This window comes from Micromys minutus (genome assembly GCF_963924665.1).
Source record: "Micromys minutus genome assembly, chromosome: 3".
NCBI classification, from domain to species: Eukaryota; Metazoa; Chordata; class Mammalia; order Rodentia; family Muridae; genus Micromys; species Micromys minutus.
Genome location: NC_137972.1, coordinates 79,876,158 through 79,889,180, shown reverse-complemented (window position 1 = coordinate 79,889,180; position 13,023 = coordinate 79,876,158).

Sequence of the window (13,023 nt, the reverse complement as noted above, 5' to 3'; positions counted from 1 at the left end):
AGGACTGTTTGCAGTCATTGCATATCTAAGTTGAAGGCATCAAGTACACACACACACACACACACACACACACACACACACTGGAAATGGAAATTATTTTTCTTAAATGCCCTTTTTTAACCCCTTTCCTTCCCTTGCTTTCTCCCTCCTTCCCTTCTTCTCTTCCTTCTCTCCTGTTTGATTTTCTTGTTCCCAATTTATTATATGCACTATTCTCACTGAAACATCCTGAGTCTAACTCCACAGATCCATCCTGATTTCGAGTTAATTAAGTGAGGCCTCTTGTGAAGGCATCATCTGTGGGCTGGGGACTACTGCATATATACCACTCAACACCACAGTTTGGTCTCCCTCAAGAAGCTCTGGACTGAGAGAAGCTAGCAAATGGGAAGAAGGGGCTTTTCCTCCCTCAATAGCTTATAGCTTATGGGTCAGGCAAACCTAAACCTAGATATATGTACTGGCTGGGTTTGTGTCAACTTGACACAAGCTGGAGTTATCACAGAGAAAGGAGCCCAGGTTGAGGAAATGCCTCCATGAGATCCAGCTGTAAGACATTTTCTCAGCTAGTGATCAAGGGAGAGAGCCCAGCCCATTATGGGTGTTGCCATCCCTGGGCTGGTAGACCTGGGTTCTATAAGAAAGCAAGCTGAGCAAGCCAGGGGAAGCAAGCCAGTAACTAACATCCCTCCATGGCCTCTGCATCAGCTCCTGCTTCCTGACCTGCTCAAGTTCCAGTCCTGACTTCCTTTGGTGATGAACAGCAATGTGGACATGTAAGCTGAATAAAACCTTTCCTCCCCAACTTGCCTCTTGGTCATGATGTCTGTGCAGGAATAGAAACCCTGACTAAGACAAGATAGTAGACATGAATGAGGGGTGCTGAGCCCTAACCTGAACCCTGAACAAAATGGACTTTAAATGTTCTATTTGTTTTTCTTATTTTGAGACAGGATCTCATGTAGCACAGGCTGGCCCTGGACTTACTATGTAGTAGAGTATAACCTTGAACTTCTGATGCTCCTGCCTCTGCTCCCTGAGTGCTGGATTACAGGTGTGGACTATCACACTCATACTGTGCTCGAGACAGAATCCCAGTCTCTGTGCATTCTCAGTAAGCTCCCTATCAGCTGAGTTACATTCCCACCCAAACCTCTGATTTTCTAGTTTGGAAATGGGAGACTCTTGGCCCTGGAATTCTCTGAGATTCTACATGCTAACTTCATGCAGTCTAAGAGGCTTTTGACATCTAGGGAGAGACTAAGTTCCATGTCTCCCTTTCATGGGCTTCTTGCTTAGGGGCCTCCTGGAGCTTGCCTGCTCTGTATTCAACAGCCATCACTATAGACAAAGCCTATTCTCTTCGAGAATTTCACACACGTGGAAAGAAAGATTCTGGTTACCCTTTCCTGTAGTGAAGGAGGAGAGGAGACGGGTGGTGAGGGCACGAGGGTCCGGCCGTGTGTACAGGATGTGGGACATATGGTGGGGGAGAATGAGGACAAGAGCCAGACTGAAGGGGTACCACAGGGGGTGGGGAGCAAGACATAGAGAAGTGACACCTGGCTGTCTGTCTGTCTGCAGCTTTGGTTCTATGGTAATGTGGACTTGACCTTGACTCCCTTTGTGCTGTGTTCCCTTCCCAACCTTCTTCCTACTACACGGTTCTGTCCGTGTACAATATGTCCCCACAGCTCTAGTGTGACCTTGGTAAGAAGCAGTCTTCTCTTGGCCATGCCTTTTCTTGTCTTTGCTGTGGTGCTGATGATGGAACCTATGGCCTCTTATGGTCTGAGCAAGTACTCTACATCCAACTTCACTCTGCTCACTTCCACTTGTTATTTTGAGACAGAGACTTGCTATGTTGCCCAGCCTCGCCTTGAACTCACTGGGTAATCTACCCAGGCCTTGAATTTGTAATGCTCTGCCTCAGTCTCAAGAGTACCTGGGATTACAGGCCTATCCAACTAGGGATAGCTGTTCTTTGACCTTTTCTGTGTAAAAAGCAGTTTATGAATGAACACATCCTGACTGGTGGCTTTTTTCTCATAGATACTCTACTCTATGAGGTCAGCTGTTAACAGGCCATGAGGGGAGTCGTTCCAAGGGATGGCTCATAAAGGATGATACAGAGGTTTGGGGGAGGCGGAACTATACACAGGAGTGTGGCACTGGAGTCAGATAGATCTTGGCTCTCCTCGGGGCTCTGCTTCCTACCTCTGCAGTGCTGACAAGGCAGGATCAACTGCCCAGTGCAGGACCGCTGTGGGAATCTAACGAGAGAAGCTGTGCGGCCTCCAGTGGAGTGTCTCTTCAAATCTTAGGATCTTGGCTGACAGGATTCTCCCTGTGACAGAGAGCCCCTGCAGTGCAGCCCCCAACTGCTGCATTCAGTCTCACTGCACTGACTACATACTGTGGATGGGCCTTGGGCCTCTGCATCTAGGAAGCTCTCGCCCAGTGTGTGGCAACTTGAGTGTGATGCGCGCGCAGCCTTAATTTAAAGGAAGCCTCCAAGTGCCTAGCTAGTGAACCCTCAGTGACAGCAGGGGATGGGAACACCCCTTCTGCTTGGCTCAGACTTGTGACACTCATTCATTCAGGTTAGGTATGGGATCTGACTTCAAGTGAAACTATAGACCATAATAGGAGCCAACTGCAGCTACCTCTGTCTCCAGGACTTCCTTGGTTACTGAGGGCAGCCATCTTGTCTCTATCTTCAGGCAACAAGGAACATTTTCCAGTGAGAATCAACGTGATAGCCTCATGAGCAGTTTAAAGAGCTTAAAGGGCCTGCTGTGTGTCAGGAATTGTGTTCTTAGCCACACCAAGACTATTTCTCATCCTTAAAGCAATCTTCCAAGCCAGGCATGGGGGAACATGCCCCAAACCTCAGCATTTAGGAGACAGGGTTCAAAGTCATCCTTGGATACACAGTGAGATCTAGGCCAGCCTGGGCTCTATGAGACTCTCAGAAAATAAAACAAACCCAAACAGACAAAGCACCTTGTAAAAAGGTAAGCACTGGAATCCCCTAGAGATAGCTGATATCTGATCAGAGAGGTGGATTAACTTGGACTCACACAGTTGTGAGTGGCTGGGCTTGACCTGATGTATAGATTTCAGCCAACGAGGGGATAAGGGAATATCATAGAAGAGAGGGGACTCTGTGTGAGCAGTGAAGGAGACAGTCAGAATAAGGAATCACCAGCTATATTCTAAGGAGAGAGATAGGAGAGCTCAGAAGTCCATGAAGGAAAGAAGATCAGGACAGAGGATTCACAACATGGAGAAGTAGGTGAATATATCTGAGTCAGCTCATACAACGGAGACATCTATAGGAATCCCAGTGTGACCCCAGGCTGGAGGACACACGGTTACAGAGCCCGCATCTGCTGTTGCTGTTCCATGTCTGTAGACAGCGGCTGGCAAGCCGGATCCCCAGCTTGCTCTGGGACCATCAACTCATATAGAGGGTTTTGCTGGGCTCTGAGTCCTCTCTTTCCCTGCACTTAAGTGCAAGTCAGAAATCCACTGAACTTTTGTCTGTTCTGCTGACTATGCTATTCTTAGCATCGTGAACAATGTTTGGCACACTAGGGGAACTCATCATTTGTTGAATAAATGAATGACTCTTGTGGACTCATTCTGGGAATGGAAGTAGTGCTAAGCTTAAGATGGTGGTTACTGTTAAGTGTCACCTGTATCCCTTACTGGGGGTGAGGGGATTTGAAAATCCTCTAGGGGTGTAAGCAGGACTATCGAGAAGCCTGAAGCATACATGGGGCCTGGGGACCATCCCTCTTACTCCTCCCCTGCTCCAAGAGGACTAGGAGTCAGGCAGGATGGGCCAGGGGTTACGAAGCAGCACTCCCAACAGGGCTCTATTCTGACTAAGGCTGTCTTTCTGAGGAGTGGGAGGCCGCTCGAGGCCTGAGCACCAGAGAATAGCCTATAGCCACTTATGATTCCCTAGTGAATGTCTGGAGGAAGTTCTGGCTCTTGGCTAACCCACCCAGGGCCCTGTTCTGTCTGTGGAAAGGACCCCAGTACTTGGGACCTGCCTCTTCCTGTCTCAGCCTTTCACTCAAGCCTGGGGAACTCAGATGCTTTTGCTGCATTAATTTCAGACTTTGTGTAAATACAAGACTCGGGTCTTTGGAAAGGAGTGTCCTTCAGCCTAAACTTTCCGTCAGGAATGAGCTCCTTTCCTGGAGCAGGGATCTTGGGCCAAGAACTCAATTCCTGCTGCTCAGTGTTCATTGCCAACCTGGCAAGACTAGGAGGTGTGGGGGGAGGGGCTGGCACCCATAGTGACAACACTCCTGACGGCCTTCCTCGGTGGCAGTTGGGCCCACACTTCCAAAATGATGTTTAAGAAAGATTAATAAAAACTGAGGGTCTTGGTAGAAATACCAACTCCCACTCCCAACTCTGCCCTCGGAGTGTTCTTAGGTGGAGCTGGACCTCATGTTTGGTTAAAATACTCAGACTACAAAAATGAGTTGTTTTGTGTTCACTTTAAGGACACAAGTTAACAGCCTCAAGTAACCATCCTGTAGAGTTCCCACTGGCTCCACCCATTTCCTGGACCACTTTCTTCTCTGTATCGATTAAACAACCAGCCCACATTTCTTCCTCCTCCCGGTTCCTGGTTGGCACCCTTTACAAAGGAGCTTGAATAGAAATTAGTCTCAAGAGAGGCTCACTGTCATACATTCTATTTTGGAACCAAGGGGACGGAGAGAGGTGTGGAGAGGTGATTAATCTGACATCCCACAGCTGAGGAGCAGCTCTCTGCTTCCCACATGTGCAAGGAGCTTACTAATAAAAATGCTGAGGAACAGGAGTCATTAAAGGGCCTCTGACAAAGGGTCAACCTGGATTTGTTTGTTTGTTCATTTTATTTGTGTGTGTGTGTGTGTGTGTGTGTGTGTGTGTGTGTGAGCATGCACTCAAGTGTGTGTGTGTCTGTGTGTGAGCATGCACTCAAGTGTGTGTGTGTGTGTGTGTGAGAGCATGCACTCAAGCGTGTGTGTGTGTGTGTGTATGTGTGTGTGTGTGTAGTTGCCACAGTGTGAACATGGAGGTCAGAGGACAACCTGCTAACATCAGTTCTCTCCTTTGACTATGTGACTCTCAGGGCCTAAATTCAGATTGTCAAGTTTGGTGGCAGCGCTTTTACCAGCTGAGCCATCTCATAGACTATTCCCTCCCCCCACATTCGTTTAAATCATGAATAAAGGTAGAAGAGAGATGGTTTAAGAGCAATGACTGTTCTTCCAGAGGACCCAGGTTTGATTCCCAGCAACAATACTGTGCCTCACAACCATCTGTAATTTTCAGTTTTAGGGGGTCTGATACCCTCTTCTGGCCTCCATCAGCATCAGGCACACACATGGTGGGCAGACTTACATGCAGGCAAAAACACTCAGACACATAGAATTAAAATAAGAATTAAAAACCAAAATGATGGATTATTGAGAGGAGTCTATAGCCCAGGAGCAGAAAACTCTAACAGCATGTGTCCATTTTTAACATTGGCAATGAGGTTGGGGGAATCACAGGGTAAGAGATATACATTGAGTTTCTGCTACAGTGTTTTCAGGCTGGTCTGTTTTAAAATTAGAAGACTAAGGTGCCTTCAGATGGGAGGCCTGTGCCCTTAAAGGGGTGGAGCTTATCCTGAGTCCCTCACAGAACTGGGGCTTGAAGAAGAGCAGAGAGCAAAGAGCCACAAGCACTCACTAGCTGTCTCTTCTTGCGTCTTCTATCTCCAGCACAGCCTCCTCCTCTGGCTGGCCTGCTTAGGCGCATGACCATCCTCAGAGAGGCTGTCAGGACGATAGCGTCCAAGAACCTGTCAGCAGGATGTCGGGTTTGCTGTTTCTCTCCTTGCTGCTGCTGCCAATTCTCAAACAGGGTTCATCCCTGAGGTTGGGCGCAGAGGCAAAGCTGACCTGTCCTGTCCTGTCCTCTCCTTTCCTTTTGAGATAGGGACTCAGGTAACCCAGGCTGGCCTAGACCTCAGTCTATAGCTGAGAATGGCTTTGAACTTCCAGTCCCCTGTCTCTGCCTCCCACGTGCTGGGACCAGTGTGAACCTCGCCACCTGCCCTATATGGTGCTGGGGATTGAACCTGGGGCTTTTTGAATTCTGGACAAGCACTCTCCCAACTGAACTATATCCCTAGCATCCCTGGCTCTCCTTTTTAAAAACGACCCCCTTAGAATTGTGTTAAAACACATATAAAATGAGTCATTTTGTGTTCACTTTAAGAACACAAGTTAACAGCCTCAAGTAGCCATCCTGTAGAGTTCCCACTGGCTCCACCCATCACCTGGACCACTTCCTTCTCACAGAGCTGAAAGTCTGTATTGATTAAAGGACCAGCCCACATTCCTCCCTCCTCCTGGCTCCTGGCTGGCACCCTTTACTTTCCGTCTCTGTGAATTTGGCTTTTGTCTCTCCTCCTGCAGAGGCACATTGACAGCTCCCCCAACACAGTTTTGAGATCTCCTCCCATCCTATCTCAATTAGACAACTATCCTATCTTTCCGGAGTCCTGTATATATCCAAGAGAGATACTTCTCCCTCATAAACAGGGCCTTTGCAGGTGCTGTACTGTCAGCAGCATCAGTAGCAAAGGACATCACACACATTTCTCAGAGGGGTAGTTTCTTTGTCAACGTTGGTTCTGAAGCACCGCAGAAGGCAGAAAGGAGGTTGATCAAAGTTTTCCTCTCCGAAATCTCCCAGGCATGTGCCGTATTGGGCACCCCGTGCCGTCTGTCAGTGAGTCCGACACAATTCATCTCTCTTCCATCGAGATGCCAGGCTATTGATCCTCTATCTAAGCACCTATGAATCAATTGATTTATTGTAAGGGCCATGTAGTATTTAAGATGCTCATCATTCAGGACTGGGTGCTCTAGGAGAACCAGGGAACCAGGGTCAATTCAAAGTAGCAAGTTCGGGTCTTTGGCTTACAGGGACACTTATCCACTGGGAGAAGTGGGGCCCTGCAGTGCTCAGTGACACTGCTGTACTTCAGCTGCGCCTCAGATCCATTTGAACTAGACGCGACCAGCTGTGATCCTTCTGTCCTCAGTGGAAACATTCACTGGCCATTGCAGCATCAGCAGCAGGACTTGGGCAAAGCTAGATAGAGCTCCCTGCACCGTGCTGACTGGGAGAAATCCTGGCAGATGGTCTCTTACCCACACCACAGGCTCTTCGATGACAAAGAAAACTCTCTACTCCTCTCAAATGTGTCCTCTACTGTGACCAGGAAGAGGTTTGGTGTAGAATATTCAAGTATAGAAACTGGCATGGAGACATGTCCATGCTGTATGTTAACGTCAAGAAGCAAGCCACATGATAATATGTAGGTTATGACCTCATTGTGTTCTAATGCATATTCATGAGATAAAAAGAAACACACAGGAATGTGACATTGGTTATCTTTGGGGTGGAAAGTTTAGAACAGTTTTTTTTTTTTTTTCACTTCACTGTTTATCTTCCCCGAACTTTCTACACTGTCAGTCCTTTACTAGTTTCGACAGGCAAAAGAATTTCTAGAAATGAAATACATTTTTATTTATTTATTTATTTATTTATTTATTATAAGTTATGTTGAACTTTGATTTCTGTCCTAATAAAGGGAAATAGACATGGTGGTTAGTGAAACTTGGTAAGTGGCACTGTTTGAAGGAGCATCTCTGAGTTCTGTATGAGGATGTCTATGTATCCCGTGTGAGGAGAGTGTGTGTGTGCACATGTGTGTGTGCACGATATATATATGATATGTATCCTCATATAGATACACATCTGTATGGGTGGAGGAGTGGCGGTAGATCAATGTGGTAGCCGTTCCTGTTGGTGCTTAAATGACATGTAAATTCTCACGGTAAAGCAGGTTAAATGTCCTGGAACACAAAGGAAGTTTTTGTTTACCTAAGTGTGTAAAAGCTGATCTGTAGACAGACTGCTAAACAACACTTGCAGATAATTGCTCAGAAGAAATAAAATGTTAAATACTTTGAAAAATTTGCATCCAATGTAATCACAGGAAGAAATCAATTCTAGCCCTGAGAGCAATTAGAAGAACTGGAGCTTTCGAGTCAAAGCCACATGGGCATTTTAGTGAACAAAGTGGCAGCCAGCTGGGGACAGTGGGGCAGGAGTTTCTTGATGGGTAGGAAAGCATGCTCTCTTTGGCTTAAAACCAGTAGGAATCTGGCCTGGCAGACAGCTCAGTGGGGAAAACACTTGTTTCACAAAACTGATACCCCGAGTTCAAGCCCCAAACCCACCTAAAAAAGCCAGGTGTGGTGAGAGGATGAAGTTCTCAGTCTCAAGCTGGTTCTCACACAACAGAAAGAAGCAGGGGCTTGCCCCAATTCTGGGTCACATCAGTCATGGTGGAGACTATGCTAGGCTTGGGACCCCTCTAACCATCCATGTTTGGATGACAGTAGCCTTGAGGATTCTTTTGTAAAGTCATCAAGAATGAAGCTGCCAACAAAACTAGCAACTAAAAGATGACAAGATGGCCAACAAAACTAGCATCTATCTCAACTAAAAGATGACAAGATGGTGCTGTGGTTCCAGAAGGCCCCAGGGGTGGAGCTTTGGGATGAATACAGATAAAGGGAAACGTGGGGAGTGCCTCAGTAAAGACATGAAAGGGAAGGCTCAAGGCATGTATGGGCTCATTGGAGGGACTGGGGAGCCATGTCCCATCTCCTTCCTAGTCTCAGAACCCAACCTGCTTTCTCTCTGCCATGTCCACATGGCACAGGGACCCTGAACTCACAAGACTGAATAGAACTACCAGAGGTGGGCTTTGAGGTCTCCCAGTGCTCAAGCTCCACCCAGTGAGGAAGAAAGTCTCCTCTTGGATACCTGCAGATCAAGATGTAGAACTCTGGGCTCTTCTAGCCTACACAGTGCCATGCTTCCTGCCATGATGATAATGGACTGAACCTCTGAAAACTGTAAGCCAGCCCCAATTAAATGTTTTTCTTCCTAAGAGTTGCCTTGGTCATGGTGTTTCTTCACAACAATAAAACTCTAAGACAGAATGCATGACTGAACCACTCTTGGGTCTTTTGGGAGTTTCTGCAGTACAGTGCTGAGAAGGGGCCGTATAGATGGCCATGGCATTTGATTGCTGTATACATCTAAGGGCAAACCATTCCACGTAGGGCTTTTAGTGCATCGGCTCTCTTTTCCCAGCCACCACACATTGCTAGAGCTTATCTAGATGTCAGAGAGCATCTTCCTGATTTGGTTTCTGGTAGTTCAGGAGCCCCTATGTAACTGCGACAGTAGGTGGAGCTCCAAAGAGGAGGGCAGAGGACTCAGGAAGGCTTACCAATCTCAGGCCATAACCCAGTGCTAAGCTTTTTCTTGGTTATAGCCCTCCCCATCCTTACATTCCCATCTGAGTCAACACTCATTCCCCAGGAATGGAGGTGAAACCCGCAAAAAAAAAAAAAAAAAAAAAAAAAAAAAAAAAAAAAAAGGCAGCCAGGTCCTACAAGCATGGAGGACTCTCTCTGCTAAAATATTAAAACTCGATACAGAAGCAAATATGGGTTGGTTTGGAGGAACCAAGTAAGTATCCCAGGGTGAGGCTACTGGAAAAGATATAGATGCCTTGAGATGTGGGGCAGCTCCTGGCTGGACCCTGTGGGCCTGGGATGTTATGTATGGGGTGATAGAGACAAGTGCTGACAGGACAGCTCCTTTCTGGACTCCAGAGGCACTGCTTACCTCCCCTGGGTGCCATCCATATGGTCTCTGGTGCCACATGAGAGGGAGGTGGCACACATGGAGCTCTGCCTCAGTTAGGAGGCTTGGAGGGAGTTCAACCCTGCAGCAGGACCGGCCTGAGGCTCCCACACCACTGTCTACCCGTGAACAACAAACAACCTCCCTGTGGTCCAGTGAGTAACAGTAAGAGCCAAAGGGAGAGTGTAATCACACAGACCTGTAAGCAGAAGGCGACTGTGGAAATGAGAATGGACCCAGCCCACAGGAGGGTGAAAAGGGCTTCTGGCCAGTGATGGGAGGAAGCTGAGAATTTTTATTTATTTCCATTTTTTGAGAAAGGGTCTTATGTAGCCCTGGCTGACCTCATTAGGTGATCAAGAGTGACCTTGAAGTTCCAGTCTTCCACCTCTGATTGGCTGGGATTACAAGCATGCACGATCAAACCTAGGGCTTTGTGCGTGCGAGACAAGCACTCTGCCAACTGAGCTATAGTCTCAGCGACAGGGATCTTTAGGCAACCTGCTGGGCCTGCCTCTTCCCTGGTCGGCCTCTGGGCTCCAGTACAGCAGCCTTTCCTTCCACAGATCTGCTGCATCAGCATCTCTCTAGACTGAGTCTCTCAGTCTGCTGTGGGAAGAAAGGTCTTCCAGCTGGGCACATTCTGCTTGGGAGACTTGAAGGAGTTTCCAGTCCACTGGGAAGGGGCTTGCTTAACTCCTCAGTCTCCCTAAGAGATGCCACCCCTTTAAAACACTGTCTATTGTCCTTAAAGGTATGCTTTTTAGAAGCTGTTTTTTTTTTTGGAGGGGGATAGGGGGGAGGTATCTTCATCTTGCCCTTAGGGACAAAAGTACTCACTTAATCCTAGGTCAAAAACAGCTGTGTTTTGGAAGCAAGACCTTGTCTCAAGCATGGGGGTGTTGGCATGTGGAGCAGTTCTTGACTCCCCCTTCTCCTGCAGAGAAAAGCTGTTGCATCAGCCACTAGCCTCTCAAGGAGAGGTTTAAGCTAGGAGAATCACCAGAAAATCAGGTTCCTGTCCCCAGCCCTCATCCCGCAGAGGAGGCTGACTTTCTGTCTGCAGTGTTCACTAGCTTCTTGGATGGCTCTAAGTTCTAGGCTGAAGGTTACCCATCTCTCTACAACAGTTCCCTTTCAGTGTCTGTCCAGGTTGGACAACATCCTGCAAGTTTCAGAGTCATCCTAAGTCTAGCTGTTCCCCTCAGCCATCTGCCTATAGAGGCAAAGGCAAGAAGGCCCGGAAGTGAGGCAGCTCTGGCTTGGGAGATCAAGATGGAGGTGGGGATGATGTGATGAAGAATGTCAGGCCAACAGTTCAGGATCTGGGAAAACCATCTTCCATATGGAGAGGGTGGTGGCTGGAACCGGGGAGACATCCTCTCCAAGGCAGGTAAGAGCCTGAGTTGGTGTTTGGACACTTCTCTCATAAAAGGCTTTACTCTTTAGTGTGGCCCTGGAGCCAAGTAGAACATGAAGGCCAGAGACAGAGACGACCCAAGGGTGGGTGACAGATGGTGACTGGCCTGGGACCCTCTGTTAGGTTCTTTTCCCTACACCTTGATTATCCGAGACAGGGACTCACGTAGCCCAAGCTGTTCTCCGATTTGCTGCGTAGCTGAGGAAGATCTTTAACTCCTGACCCTCCTGCTTCTACCACTCGAGTGTTTGAGTTTCAGGTGTGCACTGGAACCCAGGACACCACGATCCCAGGCACGTACACTAGTAACTGAGCTACGTCAGTTTTAAAGAGACAAGGTCTTGCTATCTATATCTAGTCCAGGCTGACTTCAAAATCAAGGTCCTCTTGGGATTACAGTCTCGAGAGCTGGGACTATCGACCTGTGACACCGCACCCAGCTCTGGCCGAGTTCTGATTGGATGACACAGTGCTTCTGTGATGTCCCCTCCCCCACCCCTCCCCCACTACCTTTCAGGTGGCTGGGGGAAGGGCCTGAAGAGGAAGGCAGAAGGCCTTTAAGCTGAGGCGGAGCTGAGAGCAGCTCCCTTTCCTTAAGTTGTCCCTTTCCACTTATCTGACAGCTTTCTTAAGGAGAGATGGTCGATACTAAAAATGTTTCTGCTTTAATATCTATGACCCCATAAAACGCAGGTCCAGGGATACCAGGTGAGCTACGAAAATCTATGCCTTTGGCTAGTAGCTTTCAGTTGGACTTTCATTTAGTGTAACTTTATTTTTCGAAGTAAAGACTTGGATAGATAGACCTGCAAGGAGTTCCTGATTCCTGTTCAGTTTTCTTCTCTAGAGCTGGGCTGGCCTGGGCTCTGGTACCTCCTCCCTCCCTCACCAGCCCTCTCCCCACAGAGATCCAACTTTTGTATCTTCACTGAGCTCTAGAGGGCGCTGCTTCCCAGAGACGTAGAGAGACAGAATTTACGGGATATCAGAAGCTGCCTTTTTTTTTTCAGGGGGGGTGTGGGGTGGAGGGGTGGGGGGTGGGTTAACGGGGAGAGCAAGAGAGGAAGAACTGGGCAAGTGGGTGTTACGGGTCTTCTCTTTTTCAAGAAAGAATTTTAAAGTGTAGTAGTCTGTTTGCTCATGTGTTCATCCATTCATTCACCCACTCAATTCATTCACTCACCTGGACTATCCTGTGTGCCTCAAACTGAGTGAGACACAGACATATACAATCCCTGCCTTGGCTCCCAGAGATTTCATATAAGAGATTTCATAGACAGTGGCTTCTTTTGGGGTCTCCTTTTCACAGATAAGTAAGACAAGGCTCAGAGAGGTGAAGTTACTTCTGTCACCCAGAGCTGGCATCTGGTGACTCCAAGTCTGAGAATGCTTCTACCGCCGATCCTGGACACTTCTGGCTTTTTATCAAGTCATAGTGGTGTCCATGCTCTCTGCTGACAGCTGTGTGTGAAGGAGGTGCTGATCCCACACATACCCTCCCCTTCCCCAGCAGAAAGCATTGCTATGGCAACAGTCTCAAACAGAAACCTCCTTGGGCCTGGAGATCTCAAGTTCTCACCTGCTGACGTTGCACCTTTCCATAACAGGACCTTGAAAAGCCTCAAATATTATAACACCTAAGATTTAACTGAAGGCCTACCTTGTGCTGGTATCTTTATTTGCTTTATCTTGGACCCGCTGGTCCATTTCATAGGTGCAGAAACAGGCCCACAGACAAGATTTCAACTTTCATATGGGCCACACTCTTTCCATTGGGTCACTGAGACCCCACCTTCTCCTCGCTT